This window comes from Lotus japonicus, chromosome 1, assembly GCF_012489685.1.
Source record: "Lotus japonicus ecotype B-129 chromosome 1, LjGifu_v1.2".
Lineage (NCBI taxonomy): Eukaryota > Viridiplantae > Streptophyta > Magnoliopsida > Fabales > Fabaceae > Lotus > Lotus japonicus.
In genome coordinates, this window is record NC_080041.1 from 98,955,027 (window position 1) to 98,964,935 (window position 9,909).

The window sequence follows — 9,909 nt, forward strand, 5'->3', positions numbered from 1 at the left end:
AATCACGGAAATCTCGATAGGAACATGCTGATAAAGAGTTACTCATTGAACAATCATCATTGAAAACAGAACCAAAAACACACAGCTTGTCAACTACTGCAACAACATCAGCATCCTTGCACACAATTTGAAAGAAAGAGCCTTGGAAGAGGGTCTTTGTGTGAAGCAATATGAAGATCTCAAGAGCATGCCCAGTAAAATTTAACTTGATAGTGAATGAATTTGAAAAATTAGTCTCACACTTGAATTGATCAAAACACTGGTTTCTTTTATGGAAGAGTGTTGAACTTGCAGTAAACGAATCATGGGGAACAAAAATACAGTCTATACCATTCTTAACACCAATTCTATCGACTCCTTTCTTTGGAAACTTTTTACAAACAGCTTGTGTACAACTTCTGGATCCACCAGGATCAAAAGAAAGTTTCTTAGGCAGATTTACTATCTCAGAGTAATTTCCACAAACACTTGGTGAGCAAATCCAAGAACCATCAATCTCAAGCAACAAGTTCAAATAATTCTTCCAATTAAAGGAGAAATTCCATAATCCTAGCCAAGACAATTGAATTTCTTTGATTGAAAGAAGGATTTGAGTTACCTCTGTGACATAATGTTCTCCGAAAAACTGATCGATGATGAGAGGAACCTCAATTTGCTGAGTAACTGAATTCTTCATGAGACACGAAGAATGGGAAGATGAATCTGCTCCAAGATTGATCACACCCTCACTGAAATTTCAAAAAACATAAGCATTGGTGGCTGGTTTCCACGCCGGAAATTGAACATCTTGATCGGCAAAGAACGAAAGATGCGAAGTAAGGGAAGATGCTACACCAAGATCAGTGGTCGACACTGAATCAGAAGCAATGGCTTCTTCCACGACAGAAATTGATGAAGAGGAAGCTTCAAGAATTTTCTCAGGCACGACTTCATCCATTGCTGAATCAGAGAAGGACGAAGAACTAGAATTGGAAGTTGTAGTAGCATCGCGAACTACCAGAGGCAAACGTCTCACCAAACTACTCAATGACGAACACGAACAAGACGATTCATAGGACACCGAAGACGAAGATGAATCTGGGCCTGATGATGAATCCAGCAGCGAAGAAGAAACGAAGTAACCCTTGCTGATAGTGCCAAAAACGAACGGCTCAATCACCGGTTTCCACTCCGGAATCTTGATTTCTCGACCGGCAAGAAAGAAACAGGAAAATGATCAAGAATCTTCTCAGAAAACGTTTCATCTATGGTAGAATCAAAGCACGCAGAGGAAAGAGGAACTGGAGCATGCAAGACAGAATCCTCATCTTCAACCTTCACGAATGATTCTTGCACCATGAGAGAATCAGAAGCCATGACCATCGAATCAGAGAACGATGAAGGAGAAGATGAAACTACAGCAATGTCTCCAAAATCAGTGACCAAATCAGAGAAATTGAAGGAAGATAATCTCGCAGTGGTTCTCGCAGTGGTGCTGCGGCGGCAGCGCTTGAAGCCACGTCGAGCAGGTCGGAGGAAGCGCTCGTAAGTCGGCGACGGCGGCGGCGGCGGAAGAGGCGGTGAGCTCCATTGGAGCTCTGATACCATGTTAGAAATCACATGGATTTCTTCAATGGGATCCCAAACATAGCAAAAGGGAGAATAGGAAAATTGATTCCAATATTCATTCATTATTAAAATTGATTGTAAAATATTACAATGAGTTTCCTATTTATACTAGAATTCTAATATTGTTAGAAGTCCCACATTGGCTAGAGATAGAGCATAGATAGCCTTTATAAGGGTAGTGCAAACCTCAACTCTTGAGCTAGCTTTTGTGGTTGAGTATAGGCCTCCCAATTTCTAATATGGTATCAGAGCCTATCCTAGATCCAGTTGTTGTTTGTTGTGGAGACCTCCCATTATTAGGCCACCCGTTGTTGTTGATCCCCAGTTCCAGGTTGTTCAGTCCTGGACGTGAGGAGGTGTGTTAGAAGTCCCACATTGGCTAGAGATAGAGCATAGATAGCCTTTATAAGGGTAGTGCAAACCTCAACTCTTGAGCTAGCTTTTGTGGTTGAGTATAGGCCTCCCAATTTCTAATAATTTTTTTCTGCTTTTTTTCGAACTTAAAGAGAGAGAGTTTTTCGGCGTACAAAACAAAATAAAGAGAGAGTAAATCATGTTTTTTTTTTTTTTGAACATAATCATGTTCTTTTCTGACGTAGATCCTTTATTGTCCATTTCATATATTTATTGACTTATTGTCCTGCCGGTTCATAACTAGCTATCAACAATTAATTATTTCATCATCAATATTATCATCTCTTTTTTTTAATAGAGGAGAATTCCAATTTGTTCTGGAAAGAACATTAACACTATGTTTGATACAGGGAGGTTTAGGTAGAGAAAGATGGGAAAGAGAGAGTTAGGGGGAGAAATGAGATTCTATGTGTGTTTGATTGTTGGAGAGATGAGAGAATAGAATTGTATTGGTGGGCCCCATGCTTATTTTGGGTCTCTCCAATTTGAAAAGAAAAGGAATCATGACGCGAGGAGGAACCATGTGCCAGTTTTTATATTTTTTTTTTCAATTCTCTAATACTTAGTAGCGGTTTTAAATCGCCACTTTTGTTTTTTTGCATTTTCGAGGCATTTACTATCTGCTTTGAGACTTCTTTTTGTTTTTAAAAATATTTTTTCAATCAAAAGTTAATTTTTTTTTCTTTTTCATCTCATTATTTATTATCTCTCTCATTTATCTATACCATACCGAACAACCTTATAAATCTACTTTATTTCTCACATATTTCTCTCTACTTAACTTTTCTCTTCTCTACTCTTTTTTCTATATCTCTCTCTTCTCTACCAAACAGAGTGTAAGGACCTGTTTGGTAGAGAAGAGAGAAATTGAGTAAAGGAAAATACGTGATAAATATAGTAGATTTAGAGGTTGTTTGGTATGACAAAAAGAGAAGAGAGATGGAGGTGAGAGAGCTTTACTTTTTGTATTTAAAAATGAATATTTCTAATATAAAACCATTTCTAGCTGTCATAATGCAATTACTGGCAGTCCGAAACCGCCAATAAACTGCATTTGTTATTAAAAATATTAATCTGTCATATTAAACACTTTTCTGGCGGTCTGATGTGGCTTCTGGGGGCCCCAGACCACAGTAAAGTGCGAAATATCAGGGAAAAAAATTCAGGGACCAGCCCATCTCTCTCCAATTTGGAGAGACAAAAAAAAGTGGTGAGTCCCATCACTTTTTCTCTTCTGTAACTCTCTCTTCCCACTTACCAAACAAACATTACACATACTTCTTTCTTCGTCCCCTAACTCTCTATACTCAAACTCTCTCCTAACAAACAAAGTCTAACACTCTGTTTGCAAGGGCGTATCTAGGGAGGGACTGGCAGGAGCCATCGCCCCCCAAGAATTTTGAAATGTTCACTGATTATAGATATTTTTCCGAGTTAGAAAGAAGGAATTTACCGTTCCAACTAAGACATTATCATTCAGATATTTCATGAAATTCTAATTTAAAAAAAAATCACTTTATTTGAGTTTTACCATAAGTTAGTTGAAACTGGAAAAGGAACAATATTTCCACTTGTTAATAGATTGATACGTCTTGTTAGGTGTGTTGCGCAATGAGAAAAAACAAAATTGGGGCTTAAAGTTTAGTGCTGGAGATGCGTCTATCAAGCAGAGATAATGACGATTCTGAATGCTCAAATTTGCTGCAATCAGTTACATGTTATTATTGATAGCAACTCTACGCTTACACTTACGGTAGGTTGGGCCAACATGAAAAGAATTACCCTCGGAAACTGATACATGAACTAAATAGAATAAATGGAGCCCTCTACTAAGGACATTTTTTTGTGCAATCTTGTACAAAAACCATTTGACCTTTTTTTTTTACATGGGAAAATCCATTTGATCTTCTAAATCTACCACATGTAGTTTGAAATTGCAGCAAAAACACGCTAGTTCTTAAAAAAACCCAATCCTTGTCTGCTAGGGTTTCATCTCATCTCCTCTGAGCCGCCACCCCCTTGGGGGCTTCTCCCCCTTGGGGGTTCCCTTTTTCCTCCATTAGGGAGGCCTTTTTCCCCACAATAGGTGGGTTTCTCCCACAATAGGTGGGTTATCTTTCACTCTAGGTGGATATGCTACCCAAAAAGTGGGTTTTCCTTGCTGTTTTTCTCTTCCCTTGTGTATGGTTTCCTTCCATCTCTGTTGGTTACTCAGATCTGCTCTCCCCATGGGTCTCTGAACGCCCTCGCCGTGCAACCACCGTCGTGCCGCCGCCGCCACACTCTTCTCACGCCACGCTCTTCTCACATCCTCCGCTGTTCCACCTGCAACAACTCACCACTGCGGCCTTCACCTGCATCCACCAACCACCAACCGAAGCCAGAGTCACTTCCGTTTCCGTCTCCGCCGATCCACCGCCATCTCCTCTGTGGTTGGGCGAGGGTTCTTCTGACCTATGGTTCATGGGCGGTGCTCAGTGTTACGGGCTTGGTCCTCTTGGGCCTGTTGCAAGTAGTTTTATTTTTAATCTCCTAGTTTCTAACTTTGGGTTAGGAGTAGAAAGGAGTCTTGGGCTCAAGTGTTAGAAACTGACTTGTATTTCTCTGGGCTTTGCCAACCAGTTGTACTACCCTTTTGGGTTATGGGCCTGGCCCATGTTATTAATGATATGCTTACATTTGACCAAAAAAAAAAAAGGTAGTTTGAAATTAAAAATTGAAGTATTTCTACTTTTAGCCCAAATCTATCATAAATAATATATTTGAACCCCACCCTACCATTTATACACCCCCTTCTTACTGTCAACTCCTCCACGTCCACCAAATTTGAAAAAAAAATCATTTTTGGCACACGTTAGTCTCAGCTTGGCCAATGCTAATAGATATTAATTGTTTTTTCCTTTTCTTTCGCAGACGTCGGCATACCTAGTTATATCTGACCTTCTGTCAGGTTCAAAAATTCTAAATGGTTTAAATGTAAATCAACACGAAAGCAAAATATAACACACACAATATTTATTCTATGGTTGTGCCAGGTTTTTTATCCTTTTAAGGAGTGTTATGTATCGTGCATATTTCTTCATCTTATATTGAATATATTTCATCTTTCTTAAAAGTATAGCCTCTACCTATTCTGATGTTGTACGTGTTAGGACGGCTCCTCACATTTAATGCATGCATGTGATAGAGAATGATGTATTGAGGACGCATAAATTTGAATTTGGATACCAAATTTCTTATATTCATTTTATCAAGTTCATTATTATCTTTAAAAAAATAAAGTTCATCATTCATATAACGAAATATGTACAATTTTTTAAAATTTTACAATAAATTCTTAATTAATACCATTTAATTTAAGAAATAAAATTCACTTGTCATTATTTAAATGATAAACTTGATAAAAGAAATATGCAGAACTTGTGGCTTTCAAGAGGCCTTGGGTAATGTCTTACATCCGTATGAACTTGATGGCTTTGAAAAATTTAATGGGCTTTCAATGTGTGGCCCAATGGAATGTTTTGTAGTGTGCAGATGAGGACGAAGGCAAGGATGGAGAGGTGGAAGTAATGGAGACGACGGTGAACTCGACTCCGGTAGCAGATGCGGTAGGGCTATATAAGTGGTAGAGGAGGTAGTTGCTGAGGTGAAAACGACTGCAGTGGCAGCACAAGGCGATAAGGTGCAGCGACAGAGATGGCAAGACACTGTTGTGACATAGACGACCAAGGTAAAAGTAAAGGCAGAACGATTGAGGAAATCGGTGTTGACCAAAGAAAAAGGGAAGAACATACACTAAAAGGGAGAAAAAAATCCACTTATTTGGATAGCTAAACCACCTAATATAGAAGAGAACTCACCTATTGTAGGAAAAACTTCTCCAAAGAAGAAGGAGGATTCTCTTAGAGGAAGAGGAACTTCTCCAATGAGGGAGGAGAACCCAAAGGGTAGTGGTAGCTAGTGCCCTCACCAAAGTTGTTCTATTTTTTTTGGTCTCTTGCCCTTGCTTTGTATGCAATTTTGAATTAAACTAGTGTTTTTTACCCGCGCGTTGCACGGAGAATTTATCTATTGTATTTAATACACCAATTAATATTTTAAATTATAAAATATTTAAGATGCTAAGAATGTAAGAACAATCATAATAAAGATGTAGATATTTAAAAAGCACAAATTCAGACACTCAATTTTAGTGTTTTGTAAGCATACATTGAATTAACTAATATAAAGATTTTGAAAAAGACAGAAGTTAATAAGCCAAAAGCTTTAAGTTTTGCATATGTGAGGCATAAGTGAATTTTGTTTGTGAAGATGTATACTCATGTTGCATAAATGGTAATGCTTTTGTGTTTTAGATATGTAACAATACATAAATATTTAATTATTGCTTAAATTATTAAAAATACACTTAAGTTATAGAAAAATGAATTATTATTTTTGTTAACTCGTACAAATTTTAATGTCAAATGTTCCTCCCGTGAGATCTCGTAACTCTAATTTGTTAGCACTAATAAATTTAGGTCATAATTTTATAGTACATATGTATTAATATTTTTTATTCCTCGTACTTTTCTTACTATCTTTCTAGTGTTTTTACGGTCAAATTTGCTCATGTGTTTGAGGCATGGAGCAATACATTGGTTTATACAAATTTGACATGCTAAAAACACTATTTGTTGAGATTCTTACCTGATGGAATTAAGAAACTAACAAAGATAACCATTTAATAAAACAACTCCACAACACAAACGAAAATACCACATACCTTTTGAAATCTCACATAATTTTTATGTATATTTACTCCTAAAATCATTAGAAAAACTATGAACAATTTACTTAAATCATATATGAAATGTTATTTTCTTATTATGTTTGACATTAAAGCATTTCCAAAAAATGTTATTTCCCGTAGGAGTTTTTTGCCCTATAAATTGAACAAAATAAAATAAAAATAGACTATATTATTATGTAGAACATGTTTAATATGAAGTTACATTGTAAAATAGTGACATCTTATTAAAATTTATTTTTCTGTTAGTTTTACATGAATTTTCATGTAAAATGTCCATCCCCGTGGGTACTCTTAACCCTATAGTTTAACTTAAACCAAAATACACTATATATGTATTAATTTTTTCTAATCTCCGCACGCCACATTTTAATCATCAAATTATCATGCCTTTATATTTATTTCCTTTTAAAACTTTCAAAAAGTTATGAAAAAAGTAATGACATTATATTGATTTTTTATTTACAACTCATAGGAATTAGATTTCGACCTATGAGTTCAAACAATCACTTTTTATCCGTGCGTTGCACGAAGAACTTTCTCTTGTGCTTAAGACATGTTCAATACCATACTTTAGCAAAATTTTCAAATACTAAAGGACATACTTAATGAGAGATATATAATGCTACATAATGCGTCCCTCTAATTTGATTTCCCTATATTTATAGCTCATCTCGTCCTAGTACTAAGTAACTACTATAATAACATCTAACTAACCTTGCAGTCCCTGATTAATTTCCCCTTCTGTTACATCATGAGTTTAAAAATTTAAGTAAACACACTTCTCTTAGGTGATAAATGGAAAAAATATAGAAACAACCGCTGTCCGCAGCTAATGAGAAACTCTGCCAAATTCACCTAGCAACCATCAAATCTCTGCGTGTCCATGGTAGCTCTGTGGACCCTCAACATCATATCAACTCCCTTTTCCTGGAATTAACATTAAATAAAAATAAGACAAATTAAGAAAAAATTAAGAAATAGTAAACCTAAATCCTAATCAAATCTAAAATTTAAAAAGGTACTATCTAAAGATAGATAAAACTATCAAAATCTAGCAAATCACAATAAAAACTCATAAAATCATGAATTAAATAAAAATCTGAAAATTCAATAAAAATACCATAAAAATTAGGCTAAAAAGCACTTTTGGCCCCTGATGTTTCAAGTTTGTGCAAATTCTGCCCCTACTCTATTTTTGTCGATGTTTCTACCCTTTATGTTTTCAAACTGTGCACCGTCTACCCTCCGTCAGTCAGACGTTAAAAAACTAACGGAAAAAGAGAATTTTTTGGACCTGCCACGTGGAAATTACAAGTGAAATTGGAAAAAGGGGTATGAGAGATTCAAACTCAAGACCTGTAAGTAGCAAAACATGTATTTAACTAGTTCAGTTACATACATAATTGATATATACATCAAACAAATTTAATTTATATCATTTCCTTGATCATCATCAACTTCATATACTCTTCTTCATCTCTCCAGTCCACTCAGGAACCTCTCCTGAGAAAGCCTAACTGACGGAAGGGTAGACGGTGCACTGTTTGAAAACATGAGGGGTAGAAACGTCGACAAAAATAGAGTAGGGGCAGAATTTACACAAACTTGAAACATCAGGGGCCAAAAATGCTTTTTAGCCAATTAATTAATACTCTCAAAATAAATAAATAAAAAAGACCCAAGATAAAATCAAGAAATAAACAACCTAAATCTAATCAAATATAAAATTTAAAAGGTACTAATTAAAGATAGATAAAAACTACCAAAATCTAGCAAATCTCACTAAAAACTCATAAAATACTGAATTAAATAAAAATCCGAAAATTCAATAAAAATATCATAAAAATTAATTAATACTCTAAAAATAAATCTAAAATAAAATAAAAGCCCCACAGATAAAATCAAGAAATAAACAACATAAATCCTAATCAAAACTAAAATTTAAAAATGTGCTAATTAAGGATAGATAAAAACTACCAAAATCTAGCAAATCAAAAATAAAAATTCATAAAATCCTGAATTAAATAAAAATATGAAAATTCAATAAAAATTAATTAATAATCTAAAAATAAAATAAAAAACTCACAACATAAGAGAAAAACAAACATGAATTTTTCCTTTAGATTCAATACAAAATTGTTGGATGAAAAATTAACTTTAATTTTTTGTTTGAATTAAAAAAAATTGAAAGTTAATTTTTTTTTTTAATTTAAAATTATTGTTCATAGGGAAATAATGCATTCAATGTGTTGAAGAAAACGCTGTAAGAATGCAAGAAAAATATCATAAAATCATCAAAAAACACAATAATATGGTTGATATTTCATCTATGTTCTACCAAATAACAACATCGGTGTTCTACATTAAGTTTAAGCCTACAATCTGAATCAGACACCCATCATATAGTAGGACATATGTTACCTTAGCACCCATAATTACTAACTAAACACTTTGCACACTGTTTATAGAAGATGCATATAAAGGAACAGATAATCATTAAAATTATTGTTCATAGGGAAATAATGCATTCAATGTGTTGAAGAAAACGCTGTAAGAATGCAAGAAAAATATCATAAAATCATCAAAAAAACACAACAATATGGTTGATATTTCATCTATGTTCTACCAAATAACAACATCGGTGTTCTACATTAAGTCTAAGCCTACAATCTGAATCAGACACCCATCATATAGTAGGACATATGTTACCTTAGCACCCATAATTACTAACTAAACTCTTTGCACACTGTTTATAGAAGATGCATATAAAGGAATAGATAATCATTCAATATAAATGGCTAGAAACATAGAAAAAATGCCTATAAATGGATCTCAAAACTTTCAGATGAATGATAAGTATCCTTCATCCCCCAGCATAAGAATCAATAATAACAATTCCAATAGGAACTGAAAGATCAGATCTTTTCTACACAAATGTTAGACAATTGGACACATGAAAACATGAGACAAACAACGAAATTAAGCTATCAACTATATATTCTTCTTCTTATGCATCAAACTTTCAAATTAACTTCATTGAGAAGCTAAAAATATAGACTTTTTCTACTTGATAATCATGTTATTCTTTGATTCAT